At 35.4% G+C, this 13,997-nt stretch overlaps 1 protein-coding gene across 2 annotated transcripts in view; it reads left to right on the top strand.

Annotated features, from left to right (window-relative positions):
• The first annotated feature begins 608 nt into the window (after positions 1-608).
• LOC116158702 (paired box protein Pax-5) overlaps positions 609-13,997 on the top strand; it is a 40,926-nt gene continuing 27,537 nt past the window's right edge. For both annotated transcript variants that reach the window (XM_031471530.1, XM_031471529.1), the window contains exon 1: positions 609-758. The gene's annotated coding sequence lies outside the window, so the exon portion shown is untranslated. The remainder of the gene's footprint in view (positions 759-13,997) is intronic.

Here is a 13,997-nt window from a genome sequence, read left to right as displayed (position 1 = left end):
TTAAGGACCCGCAAACCATTTTATTTGTCCTTTTTTGCTTAAAGTTGGAAAAAGAATTACAAATTTAATTAAAATTGATATCTAAAGATGACTATCGCCTAACATATTTCCAGTAAAATTTCGACGGTTGAGGTATTAAGAACGACGTTATAGGAGATAATCAAGACGTAAAGGACAATGTGGATAATTGGATCGCCTTAGGGCAAGCGCGAGCAACCCTTGAGGAAGTTGCTGTCTATTGGTTCATCCGACTACCGGTTGTGTTCTGATTGGCCGCACGTGCCCTTTACTATAACACATTGGCAGGAGAGCTTTCTGCTAAAGCTCCTCGTCAACTTGCAGCACTTAATAGTTTGCAGTCGCTACGCCGGCTACCGAAACGCATTAACACTCCTGATGGATTAATTTAAAATCAATAGCGGCTAGGGGTCGATTATTCCAATTGCACGTTTTAATTAACGCAAGCAGTTGACATACGCAAAATAATACTCGGAAACGTTGCATTTTTGTCCGTTAAAAGATAACATCGAAAGGAACTTCTTAACCAGGGCAGCAGGTTCTTTGACTAACTGCAACCTATAAGTGGACGTACTGGAGGGCGGGAAGTTTCGACCCTCATCACGGGTCATCCTCGTCACAGTCAAGTGGCCAACAGTGCCACCGTGAACGTCGTTAACAACCACCGCAGTTATTAGCCTGTGTATTAACTTGGAACAGTTTTTCGAGAAAAAAAGGAAGCGTCACGTTGTCGTCGGCCGGTAAGTGCAATTTTTTATTATACGCAGATTAATTCGATTTTCTTAAATTTTTGTATGTTTACAAACATCTGGTACACATTGTGGGAAATCTGTGCCCAATAAGGGGAAATTAATGTGTTTTATGTAAATGTAATGAATAATTTAAGATGAAGCATGCGATACGGTATGAAGTGTGCTGAATGCCGCCTAATTTGTGCCTTAATATTTATTTCGTTCATCACCTGTGCAAACAACTCAATGCTTTTTAATTTAATTGCGCCACTTGGAGATGCGGTGATCTAAACGTACCAACCGTCATGTCGAATTGATTTAAAAAACTATTCGGGGGTTCAGTTTGATTTGTCAAGGCGAAAAGGACCACTTTTATTAGTCCTGTTACGCGCGTTTCGAATACACAATAAATAAAATTCTTAATTTTCCGATCGTATTTTCAATTAACTTTGTAACGACATAGGTTAATTTTTTCATATAATATTTTAGGTATATATTTATTTCTTTCCGCTTTTTAATTTACCAAATTTCATTTTCGACTGGTATAATTTTTCAATAAATTAAACTCCTCATTTGGTGTATAGGTAAACTTCAATCAATTAACATCAGTACTTAATCGTTTTTATTGTCCCCGAACCACTTGCTTTCAATTTGAGTAAGTTAGTTGCAATAAAGTGTTTGGCATGGTACAAATTTGTTGAATCCGAGTCAAATAGATTGGAACTGAAAGGAAGTAGTGTCTAATAATGAGCTGAGTAGATTGGAAACTATTGCAAATTCTATTTCTGAAAATAGGTATTATCGAATGGTGACTTCTAGTTGATCATTTCAAATAAACTACTTTTATTCGGTTTTTTTAATCCTTCTGTAAATTGTTGTTCAATTTATTTTATAAAAATACCCGCTATTTTACCTTGTGGTATTTTAGCGGAGTCTTGAAATTGCCAGTAAACCATACATCTAAACCGAATGATTGTTGCAGTTTATTCAATATTAAAGACTAGCCCAATATGTAAAGAGTGTTCAAAAACTTATACAATGTGCTCAGAAATTCATGTCAAACTCAAACTGTAAAAACCTAATTGTCTATATAACATGAACACCCCATTTTACATTTTACGACATTTGCATGAAAAACGTAAATCTTCTAAAAATGCATGAATTTAACGTAATCTTTCATAATAGGCATTTATTTGCACTTCCAAGTCTCAAACAGACAGTTATCAATGAAGTTGCCATTACTGCATATGAAATCGAAATTACGTACTTGAAGCAAATCGTAAGTAATAAAGACTTTATTATTAACAATCAACAAGATCTAATAAAATCATTACAAGAGCAAATCGAACTCTTACGCAAAGTAACTTTGACATGTCAATCCGAAAAGGAACAACCTACGTCTGTAGCAAAATCCAAAATTAATCAATCCAAAAATAAACCCTCCGACGCCCAAAATACTTCCTACAGTAGCATAACAAGGATGAACGCCTCTACCTCGACGGTAAAAAACAAGCCAGCCCCGGGGCCAGAGCCCATACAGACACGCGAGGATCCCGCCCCTACCGAACCAAAGAATCTCCAAGAGCCGCAGCTCCAGGTTTTGAACAAAATTATACATCTAGAAAACGACGATGGATTCAAACCTGTATCGTCTAAGAAAACCATAAAAAAGAAGAGCAACGATACTGTCCTAGGAACACGTCCTCAATGTGAAATTTCTGCCGTGGTCAGCAGGAGAAATGTGTTCGTCTCACGTCTCCATCCAGAGACGACATCCGATCAACTAGCCGAGTACGTAAAAAAGAGTGATGTCAAGTTACTGGCCGTGGAAAAACTTGAAATCCAATCTAGTTCTATAGCTGCATTTAAAATTGTGGTCCCAGCCACAGAAATGGATAAGGTATTCAAAGGAGACATGTGGCCACAGTACACAATTATTCGACCCTACCGGGAACCCAACCGAAATTTTCAAATGGCGACCCTACCCACGAAACCTACCTAACCTCAGCCGGTCAACATCATGTATTGAAGCTATGTCATATAAACATACAGTGCCTATCCAATAAAATAGACTCAATCGAACTACTATGCAATAAATATCAGCCGACTTTTTTATGTATCAGCGAACATTGGGTGAAGGATCCCGATTTCTTTGACTTTAACCACCTGCCCGGATACGAGTGCCTAACTTACTTCTGTAGGCAATCACGTGTGCACGGCGGTGTGGCCATATTTGTACATAAAACTTTTGCTAATACGTGTAGAACTATTAAAAACGCATCAGAATTTTCGTGTGAATTAGACTTTGAGTGTGCCGCTTTAGAAGTCTGTAAGTCCTCAACGTGTATTCTAGTCATATATCGCTCCCCAAACGGTGACCTTAAATTATTTTTAGATAGACTGTCAAATTTACTCTTAACATTAAATGATAGATATAAAACGATTCTTCTCTGTGGAGACCTAAATGTAGACTCTCTTTCACCTACGAACAATTTAAAAAAGCTAATGGATGTGATCGAATCTTTCAACCTCCATTCCTTAATTAATGTTCCAACTAGAATCACAAACTTCACAAAAAGCGCTCTTGACTATATTATAACGAACTTACCATCGGCATCCATAATTAACTGCTCAGTATTTGATCCTGGTCTGTCTGATCACGCGGCGCAAATATTAAGCTGGACCATAAGCTCTATTGCTGTGAAGAAGAAATACTCACCTCCGATATTTGGTCGGAGGTTCACTAAAACAGCCGTAAATGAATTTCTGTGGCTATTTTCCAATGCCAGCATAAACATTAATATCCACAGCGAAATCGAACCTGCATTCGCAGAATTTTGGAACACGTTCGAATGGTGTTTCAACATAGCGTTTCCTAAAAAACTATCACCATCTCAACAAAGATACATGACAACACATCCAGAAGAACTGTTCAAATATTCACATGAGACCCGCATGGCAATTAAAAACCTGACGCATTTGAACTGGATCAGGAAAACCTCAAATAACTCATGCCTAAATGTCAGATACAAATCAATGAAGAAGCAACTTGAACATCAAATTAAATCCGAAAAGGTGCGATTTTTCTCCAATTTTATAAACTCATCCTCAAATAAGTCGCGTGCCCTCTGGAACATCGTTCGGAGTAAACTGAGTAGCGTGTCTAACAATATCCCCCACATCCGTAATCATCAAGGAGATATTCTCAAAGATTCACGAGGAATATCAAATTATTTTGGAAATTTCTTCGTGCATTCAATTCAAAATCTCATTACTTCGAACTTCAAAAACGACAATCACCAAAGCCGCAACGAACGAGATAGAATGAACTCTAATTCATTTTTTATGCCTCCTTTTTCGTACGCATGTGTATTAAAGGCCATAAATACATTGTCTAACAATAAATCCAAAGGGCCCGACGAAGTACCCCTTGGGATCATTAAAGAGTGCAGTGTTGTAATATCGCATTACCTTAGTGACCTGATTAATATATCAATCGCGTGTGGTAAATTCCCTATTCGACTAAAATCTGCTAAAGTTACTCCGGTTTTTAAAAAGGGCGATCGCGCAGATCCGTCCAACTATCGTCCTATCTCGCAGCTGTCCGTGTTTTCCAAAATTATGGAGAAAGTGTTTTGCGAAAAATTAAGCAATTTCTTAAACAAGAATAGCATATTAAGCAATTCCCAGCATGGATTCAGGGAAGGATTCTCCACTGAAACCGCAACAATTGACTACCTCCAAGAAATCCACAATAATTTAGATCAACATCAAGTAGTGATTTCGGTTCTGCTGGACATCACAAGGGCATTCGACACCGTTGACCACGGTCTCCTGGCGAATAAACTAGCAGCAGTAGGTGTTAGAGGAAGTGCTAACGACTGGGTTATATCTTTTATCTCTAACCGAACTTTTAAAGTCCACCTTGATGGAGAAGAGTCCGAAGAATTTTCCACTGGCGTGGGTACACCACAAGGCAGCACTCTAGCGCCCCTGTTATTTTTAATTTACGTGAACGATATGGTCGAATATTTATCTGAGCATTGCAAACTATTTCTGTACGCCGATGACATCAATATCGTCATTTCCTCATCAACATTGGAAGAGGCAACCGCGAAACTCGAAACAGTTATCGCCCTTAAAAACAACCTGCTTGCGTTTTAATTATGGTAGAGTGCGCAGTGCTACGCCCTTAAAAGTACGTATAGACAATAATGATGAACTGGTAGCTGCCGAAACTGCTAAATTTTTAGGTACTACAATAGACAGCAAGTTAACTTTTTCCCATCACGTTGACGAAGTGTGTTCTAAACTTAAAAAATTGCATTACGCATTTATTTGTCTAAGCAACACTTTAGATCTTAAAGCAATTCTCACCGTATATTTTGCCAAAGTATACTCAATTATCAGTTACAACATAGTTGTGTGGGGCCAGGCTACAGAAGCCGAGCGTGTATTTATTCTACAAAAGAGAATAATTCGACGCATCTTTCGTCTGAAGTATCGCGAATCCTGCCGTCAAACTTTCAAAAATCACCAGCTTTTAACATTTATATCTATATATTTATATAAAATTTTAACATATATACATGTAAATATACATCTATTTAAACGTAACTGTGATAATCATAAGTATTCAACTAGAACTGGGCACAATATAATACTTACCTAAATGCAATCACACTAACTTCAAAAAATCGGTACATTACGCAGGCTGCTACTTGTACAATGCTCTACCACAAAAAATAAAAGAAATAAAAAATAAAAATCAGTACAAAAATGCACTTAGAACCTATCTAGTCAGCAATTGCTATTACTCGCTCCAAGAATTTGTGAAGTCATAGATGTTATCTGTTGTACATTATCTGTTGTACGTTATCTGTTGTACGTTATCTGTGGTATGTTATGTGAACTGTAATAATATTATAGATTAATCATTTTGTATATTACATAATAGTTAATGACTTACCTTTACATTTTAGAAATGGAAACAAAAGGTTAAATAAAATTATTATTATTATTATTATCAAATGCGTATAATGGACCCAATGGGTAGATATTACTGTGACCCTTTAACTTCGGGCCACATACAAAAGATAAATGTAATGCATTGTCCCACGTTGGGCGAGCAAATAAAAAATGGTGTGCGTAATGGGTTCCCTCCAAAGTGAACCATACACAAAACAACTCAAAACTAACTAGCTCTTTCAGTAGATCTCTCCCAGTACGCATCCGTATTCTGGTACAACAAAAAATTCAATTTTGACTTTATATTTCGGACAAACAAAGGTCACGATCAAATTCCTTATACTCCAAAAGACCCACTTGCCAAATTTGGAAGACACTTGAAATGAACTTTGGGCACAGATCAACAAAATTAATCATAATTAAACATGAAACATCTATCTGAATTGTTAAAGGGACCGATGAAACACAGATTTTCATGATTTCACAGAATAAAAATTTATTCTACGATTACAAATGAAAATAAACGTAAAATCCTACTTGGACTACAACAGTGTCCGAATAAACAAACCTATGCGTTCCATTACAAATTAAACAACATCAAGAAGACTTCAACCCCAACTTGGCTGGACTCTTGATTATTGACGAACCTTTTGTCGAACAATGCAGTTGTTTAAACGAAGAACAGCAAAAGATCTTTGCCAATAACGTAGAAACGCGTTTATCTCTAGATTATTACATTAATATTTTATAGAAATAAACTAAAACCCAATAAATCAAATCTGAACTGTCACAAATGAATTAACAAAACAAATTGATAAGGAAAATTGACATAAAATTTTCACAACAAAGCAAATAAATACCTTGGATTCAGGGTAGATACGCATAATCGGTTTTGTAAAGAAATCTTGTCCTTATGGAAGATTTTATTCTTAATTAAAGTAAAAAATTGCCGGAAAAGCATGCATTTACATCAAAACTGTCCAGATAAGTTTGTTCCTATAAAAAAAAAGCAAAATTGCAAGAAAAGCACGGATTTGCATAGGAATTTCCTTATACGTATAAATATTTTGTTGTTATGGAAAATGTTGTTCTTAATTAAAGTAAAAAATGCAAAAAAAATGAATTTGCATCGAAATTCTTTGATAGATAACTTTGTTCTTGAGGAAAGTGCAAAATTGCAAGAAAAATTTCTTCCTTTCAGACAAGTTTTGTTCCTAAGGAAAACGCAAAAGTCAGCATCGACATTTTTATGTTATATTAAAAACAGTTTTGTTAATTAATTAATGATTTTAATTGAAATGGCTTTGTTTAGCACTAGCAGAAATATGTCTGTGACACATTTTTTCAAGGGTAAAACGGTGAATTCTCGTGAGTGAATTTGCCGGAGAGAATTCACCTGCATTGAATTCTCTGGAGGTAAAAAGGTCTATACCGCAGCCGATTATTAAGTGCGAATATTACTAAGCTATTTTGTAAAAAATTTTCAGGCAACGAAGTCTTCGGGAGCGATTCTTCAGGGGCCGAACTCTTAAACAAACCCTCGAACAAATCCTTGCACAAAAAAGGCATTTATATTTTGTGGCTGTATTCTTTTTTTGTGAAAACTGTTTCGGATCCACCAATTCCGTTGTAAATGTGACAAATAGAAAAAACAATTTGATTGGTTCTCATTTAATCACCAGTTTCGTTGAAAAAACTATAATGAGCATCTCCATAATATATATTGGAGGACATTTTATAGCATAATATGTCATCTTAAAATTGGGTGCAAGTAGTTTCTAAAACGGAACGATTGTAGGAAAATTTGTTCCGGAAAATTCGTCTGACGATATTCGGCGCGTAAGACTCGTCGACTCGTCTCATTAATATTCTATTGAATTTTAATGGGGTCCGAAAGTTCCTATGCAATCTAACGAATGATCTGGGACACGCTGCATATAGCTGAATACGCACACTGGAATTCTTTATGGGTGTCGACATGTCACTTCTTCACCCACAAAAGTTGGTTTTACCTATGCGCATTATAATATGTACGTTGTAGGTATACGGTTCCATTACCACATTTTAGGTCTAACGATGACTTTAGTCGATACATCGCTGTGGTTGGTTATTGTTTGTAATTACAATTTTTTTGAGGTTTCGTGCTTTAATTAATTGGACACTATATATATGGAGTTATTCATACTCATGCTCTGATCTCGGCTTTGTAGCTTGTGGTAGAGCGTTGTGCTACAAAACCGAAGATCGGGTGTTCCAACCTGAGCTGAGGTAGGAATTTTTCATCTGTGCCAGAGATGGGAATTTCCTTAGATCAGTTTCGAACATTCTGCCGGCTACTCCGAATTAGGTTTTCCTGCAGTTTTCCTAATTCGTAAATACCGGAGTAGTGTAGAACAACCTTCTGCAGGGGCACATCTAAAAAGCATTATGCGAGTCACTCTATTATTGGGCGTAAGCTTGTTGAGGACCTAGAACACGAGAGACAATAAATAAATAAATAAATAAATAAGTAAATAAATAAATAAATAAATAAATAAATAAATAAATAAATAAATAAATAAATAAATAAATAAATAAATAAATAAATAAATAAATACATAAATAAATAAATCTCAAGATCTTGTTGTTTTTAGCCTTTACATCTTTGCTCTCTAGAAGCTCTTGCCCTAGGGAGAAGCAAGTACCATTTTTGGTTTATACAAAAAACTCAGGTCTTCATATTAATTCAGGTTAATTCAAAATAATTCACATAAATTCACGTAAATTCATGTTACTGCATGTAAATTTAAGTTAATTCACATCAATCCAAATTAATTTACGTTAATTGAAATTAATTCCCGTTAATTCAAATTAATTAGCCCTTTCGCCAGAATGTAATGGTCTCTACGGTTGTGATAATGATACCTGTCAAATTTCTAGTCGATCCTTAATTGCCGAGGGCGTAATCATGCCAAAAAAGGTCGAACTGGGTTCTAATAGTGTCAAAACCTAGGACATTTCGGCTCGGCCGATCAGATGTACCTGGATTTCTTTAACCGCCCTATCCACTAAAACCCCTCCTCCACCCCGGTAACGGCCGTTACACATTCCGTCAGGGTGACCTAACCTAAGCTAACCTCGTACGCATGTCTAGGTCTTCCCATGTCTCCTTCCGTTACGCTATAACGTTTAGTCATAATCGGTTAAAATTAGAAGTGGCCGCCATTTTGTTTCAAAATGGTGTAAATTCACAAACTTGATCGAGATATTTATGAGTTACACCAACCCATAAAGTTTGGTCAAAGTTGGCTCATAATTAAGAAAGTGAGTAGTGTTTCTTGGAAGTGATATATAAAAGCAAACAAATTCAAATTGATTCACGTCAATTCAGAATAATTTCACGTTAATTCAAATTCATTCACGTTAATAACAATTATTTTACATTAATTCAATTCACACTAATTCAAATTATTCCGCATTAATTCAAATTAAGTATTTCACGTTAATTTTCGTTAATTCTAATAAATTCACGTTAATTCAAATGAATTCACGTTAATTCACATTGATTCACAGGGGTGTACACCAAAAATTAAAAGTTGATTCTCCCTAGCTCTTGTCTGTCATCCTTTTGTTGACATCCTCAGAGGCGTTGAACACTGGAAGCGAGAGATCTTACGCAGCTCCTCAACTACGATGTTTTTAGAATTAATTAGAAACATGCTACAACAAACAATAATTGCCGAAACTTTATTTTTAAATAGTCATTTAATACGACTTCGTTATAGCAAAAATCGTCCAGTTCTCGAAATTCAGGCGCATTTGGAAAGCAATTTGACATGAAAATTGCAAGTGGAGGCATTCCGCTAATAATAAACGTAAAACGAGTACTTAAAAATTGCGGTTTACGTGCAGGTATTTCGTACAATTATTATGCTAAAAGGCTCATCAACCACTTCATTACCGAGCCCTTGAGCTTCTTTCTGATGACCAACGGAACGTTTGCTCGCGATTTAAACAACTTTACACAGATAAGTAGTTATCAATTAGGTACCACTTCATTGTTTGAGGATTAATTTTTGCTCAAAAAGAGGGAGTTGTATGGTTAAATAAAATAATCCCTGCTTAATCTAGGATATCAGATGCGTGACTTTCGATGCAAATGTAAGTTAACTACCAGAATAATTTGGGTAGAACACGTCGCGGTTTGCGCTTATGATTCCGATTTACATTAATTTCAAATTTTTTACCACGAAATGGTGCATTACAACGTGATTCTAATATAGTTTTTATTGAGTTAATATACGCATAGTGCTTTAGCTACGCAGCTTTTCTGTCAGTCAAGCGGTAAGTTTCCACCTTTAACCCTTTTTCCGATGCCGTTATGCGAACCTCAAGGGTTGTATAATAATATGTGATTAGCGTCGAAGATATTCAACCGATGATTATTGGGAAGAAGTAAATATCAATCATAGTCGCGGTCTCGGCTACCTGTCAGACGTAAAACCTATAAATAATTCAATTATTGAACTGTCGTTATGGTCACTGTCGCGTTTGGACATTCCTACTGGGTGGCTTCATTAGGAGTTTTGATTATGATCATTTTTCGAGATAATGCCCAAATCGGTTACCAAATTAAAACTCGCTAACGGTATATAATATAAGCTTTTCCCAAATCCGAAATATAAATCATAAGAATTAATATGGGACCTCGTCGAGATACGATTTTACAAGATTATGTGTGTGTGTCATAACATTAGGTGGTTGCCCGCTGTTTTTCTACAAGTTTTTTCGTATATACACTGCGGGTGGCTCTCTCAAATTTATTCGCTACTGTTGACACGGCCCCTAATTTAGCGATGTTATTTTGAGAAAATTTTTAATCAGAAGTTTAATGTAAAATCTACGTTTGATAGTTCAAAAAGATAAAGGAATTTTGTAATATTTTATTAACAAGTATTATATTTAGAAGTGTTGCTCTTGTATCAAATTTCTCATTAATATTTATACAAAATAACATGCTTGTCGAACTTTATTTAGCGTCCAGTTTAAACTTAAAAAATTTCTAAATAAGTACCTAGGCAATTTTTGAAGCCCAAGTTAGATTAATTCCACCGTATCTTACTAATTTATTAATTAAATTAACGTGCTTGGTGATTAGTATAATAAAACCACAAAGTGATCGGCGTGCTATAACTCGAAGTGATAATAAAAATCCATCTTTATACATTAAAATTAATTACAGTTAATTAACTAACTTATAGGTAATAACAACTGCATTCGCAACTTTTGGATTGTCCTTGATGTAATATCTAAAAGACCATATTTTAATCTAAAGCAAAGAGAAAATCTCCACCTGGGATTTTGTTAATTCAAAATGGTTTTGGTTCAGTATCTCGGAGTTAAAAACAAAAATTCAAAAAACACTTTCACTTGCAAGAAAAGCACCTATTGCGCATGCCCTCGACTAAGAGAATTTCAAGTTTCACAGAAACATTCAGCATGTAAAACGGGCTTCAGGAAGAAAATTACAGAAGGAGCAATAAGGATTTTTACAGAATACTTGATCACAAAGCTTGGGAGAATGCGCGGAATTAGATTCAACATAAATAACGCCGGTGGCAATTATTATGACGTTTGTAGGTTAAAAGGGTCTTCTAACAATACTCTCAATTCGTCAGTTTCCTACAAATCTACATCCTCTATCAGATTGTTTAGCGTCTTACAATTCTTAGTGTGTTTTGAATTTTTAGCCAATTTTGTTTCTTCTCATTTTTGGAAACTTTAGAAAATGATGGATTTCACACAATTCAATCGCAAAGTGTTGCTTGGATAACGCCGTTCATAGGAATATTAAATATCATAAACCGTTTTCATATTTTAGGGTTCAATGTAAAGTAAAAATTTTTTTTATTATACTTCATTGAAATCACCTTATTTACACCTGTATTAGAAATAATGGTATCGGGCCTTTTCCAGGCTAGCGCACGGAAAAACTTTTCCCGGTCCCTTTGATTCTTTCCGTGCGCTGAATATAAATACCCAAAATATTGCTTTAAAATACAAATTTACAGGGACGTAGACTAATTTTCAGAAATTCTATATGCGTTGTAATGTTTCATATGTAAGTATTTTGCGATTTAATTCGTAGATGTTTGAATATTTAGATAAACTTCTTTGAGATTTTGTGAAATTTTTGACGTTTCGTCAAACTAATCTGAAATAAACTAATTAAACAAATCGCCTTTGAAATGATTTGAGAGTAACCATGAAAACGCATTTTCTATAACTGTTACAAAATAAAAATGTTGGCGAGTTTGTTGTTTTTTGTTATCGATTTAAAAGAAGTATAATAAAAAATATCGTTCATTACATGTCCAGAAATGCTTTTTCCGTGCTTGCATGACTTCCCGTGTGAGGCGTAGCCGAACACGGGAATTTGTCACGCGCGCACGGAAAAAGCCTGCTTTCCGGACTCGTAATGAAATATACTATTAGTGCCTTTGCAAAAAATAAATAAAAAATACCAAATACGTCCCCAACAACAAAGGATAAAAAGCGCTTTTAGGGGTAGATAAAAGTGAATTACAATCAAGGTCCACACAGTGGGCGCCAAGGAAACATTAGAGCTCCCCATGAGCACTCACTTTCCAGGCTCACAAGATGTAAAGGCTTCTCTTCAGCATATAGGGACAGAACGGCAGGTATGGTCTGACTGACTGGTAACTGGCAATCGCGTCACACTACTTGCTTGTAAAGAATTGGTATTGTGACTAGAATTATGGCCGACACCCTCTAATAAAAAAACTATGGAGCGTTTTTACTTTGAGCAATAAGAATTGTTTTGGGAAGAGTTGCTGGAGTTCTGGACAGGCCACCGTCCGATTTAATGCTTTCCGTAATGGAGCTTTATAGTAAAACACTTGGAATATTCTTGACCATTTTTGGTAGAATTTTTTTGTTCTGATTAGGTTTTCCGGTAGCCGTTCAATAATTCTGGAAGTTTTCCCAAAAGAGATTTAGTTGACGAAACAGATAAAACAGATTTTCTTTATGCAACGTTAAAGATTTTACTAGCATTCCGGACAGCCCCTCAAAATGTTCTGGAATGAAGTTCTCTGATCAACTTTATAATAAAGCAATTAAGATGCTTTTTCGTAGTATTCCAAGCGATAGTAGAACACTGGCAAGCATTTCAGTGATCGTAGATTTGATTCCCGGGTTAATTCGCGGAATTAAGTTAATTCGTGTGCTCAATCAGGGTCAGTTAAATTGATTCGCGGTTTTGCTCATGTGGGCGAGAGTGTATTCTGAGACTTATTTGATTATTTCTAGGAATTTTGAATATTTTCGTGGAATTTTGAGTTTGATTTGATCATTTAATTTATATCGCGCTTTAATTCGTCGCTTTAAATTAATTTATTTCTTTGCAATTAATATAAAGGCAGAATTAAGATGAGGACTACTTTATAGACCTATGTTAAGTAATTTTGCATAAGCAAACATTAAAAAATAATATAGAATACTATTAATAATGTTACCATTTGGCTGCACATGATATGAATCAAAAGGGAGCGGGGGAGAAAGAGAGAGATGCCATATTGCAAACCTACGCTACTTAAAAAATGACAAATTAATCATTTCAAATTGCCCAAAGAAGGAAAAAAAAGATTCTTATGTATTAGTTCTACGGAGGAGTGCGAATAAAGCAAAGCGATCGAAAAAAAGCCTCTGTACTTACATATAACGTTTTCACAGTCCTTATTTTGTCCAAGTCTACAGATATGCACACGCAAAAGAAATACACATATAATAATATCACTATGATTGCGTAAATGGAAGATACTGAGCAAATTGATAATAATACATTAATATAAACGCGAGTGTAGACAGCTAAATACTTACTAACAGTAATTTGACAGTATTTCTTCATTAAATCAGTAAATTTCCCAATTTTAAGGTTAGACATTTGATTTCCGATCGCAACTAATTCCCAAGAACTTATTACACAAAGTTTGATCAACACCTGAAATAAATCTTGGGCACCAATAGAAAAACCCGACATGAAAACTCTATCCGGGTCGCACTTTGGGTTCAAATAAACACATACGTAAAAGGTTTTCGATACTCAAGCGCACTTAACTCACAAAAGTTCTCGCTGACAGCTTCAGGAAACTTAACTTGTTCTTGATAACACTGAACTTGATGACAAAATCTGGCTTGTTGAATTTGAAGACAACATTGGGCGGCTTTCCGGGCGGTAGAATAAACTAATTTTGTAGAGAGACTTCACTATGCAGCAAA

The sequence above is a fragment of the Photinus pyralis genome, unplaced genomic scaffold, assembly GCF_008802855.1.
Source record: "Photinus pyralis isolate 1611_PpyrPB1 unplaced genomic scaffold, Ppyr1.3 Ppyr1.4_LG1, whole genome shotgun sequence".
Classification (NCBI taxonomy): Eukaryota; Metazoa; Arthropoda; class Insecta; order Coleoptera; family Lampyridae; genus Photinus; species Photinus pyralis.
Note: the sequence above shows the minus strand (reverse complement) of the source record. Positions and strands in the feature narration are given on the sequence as shown.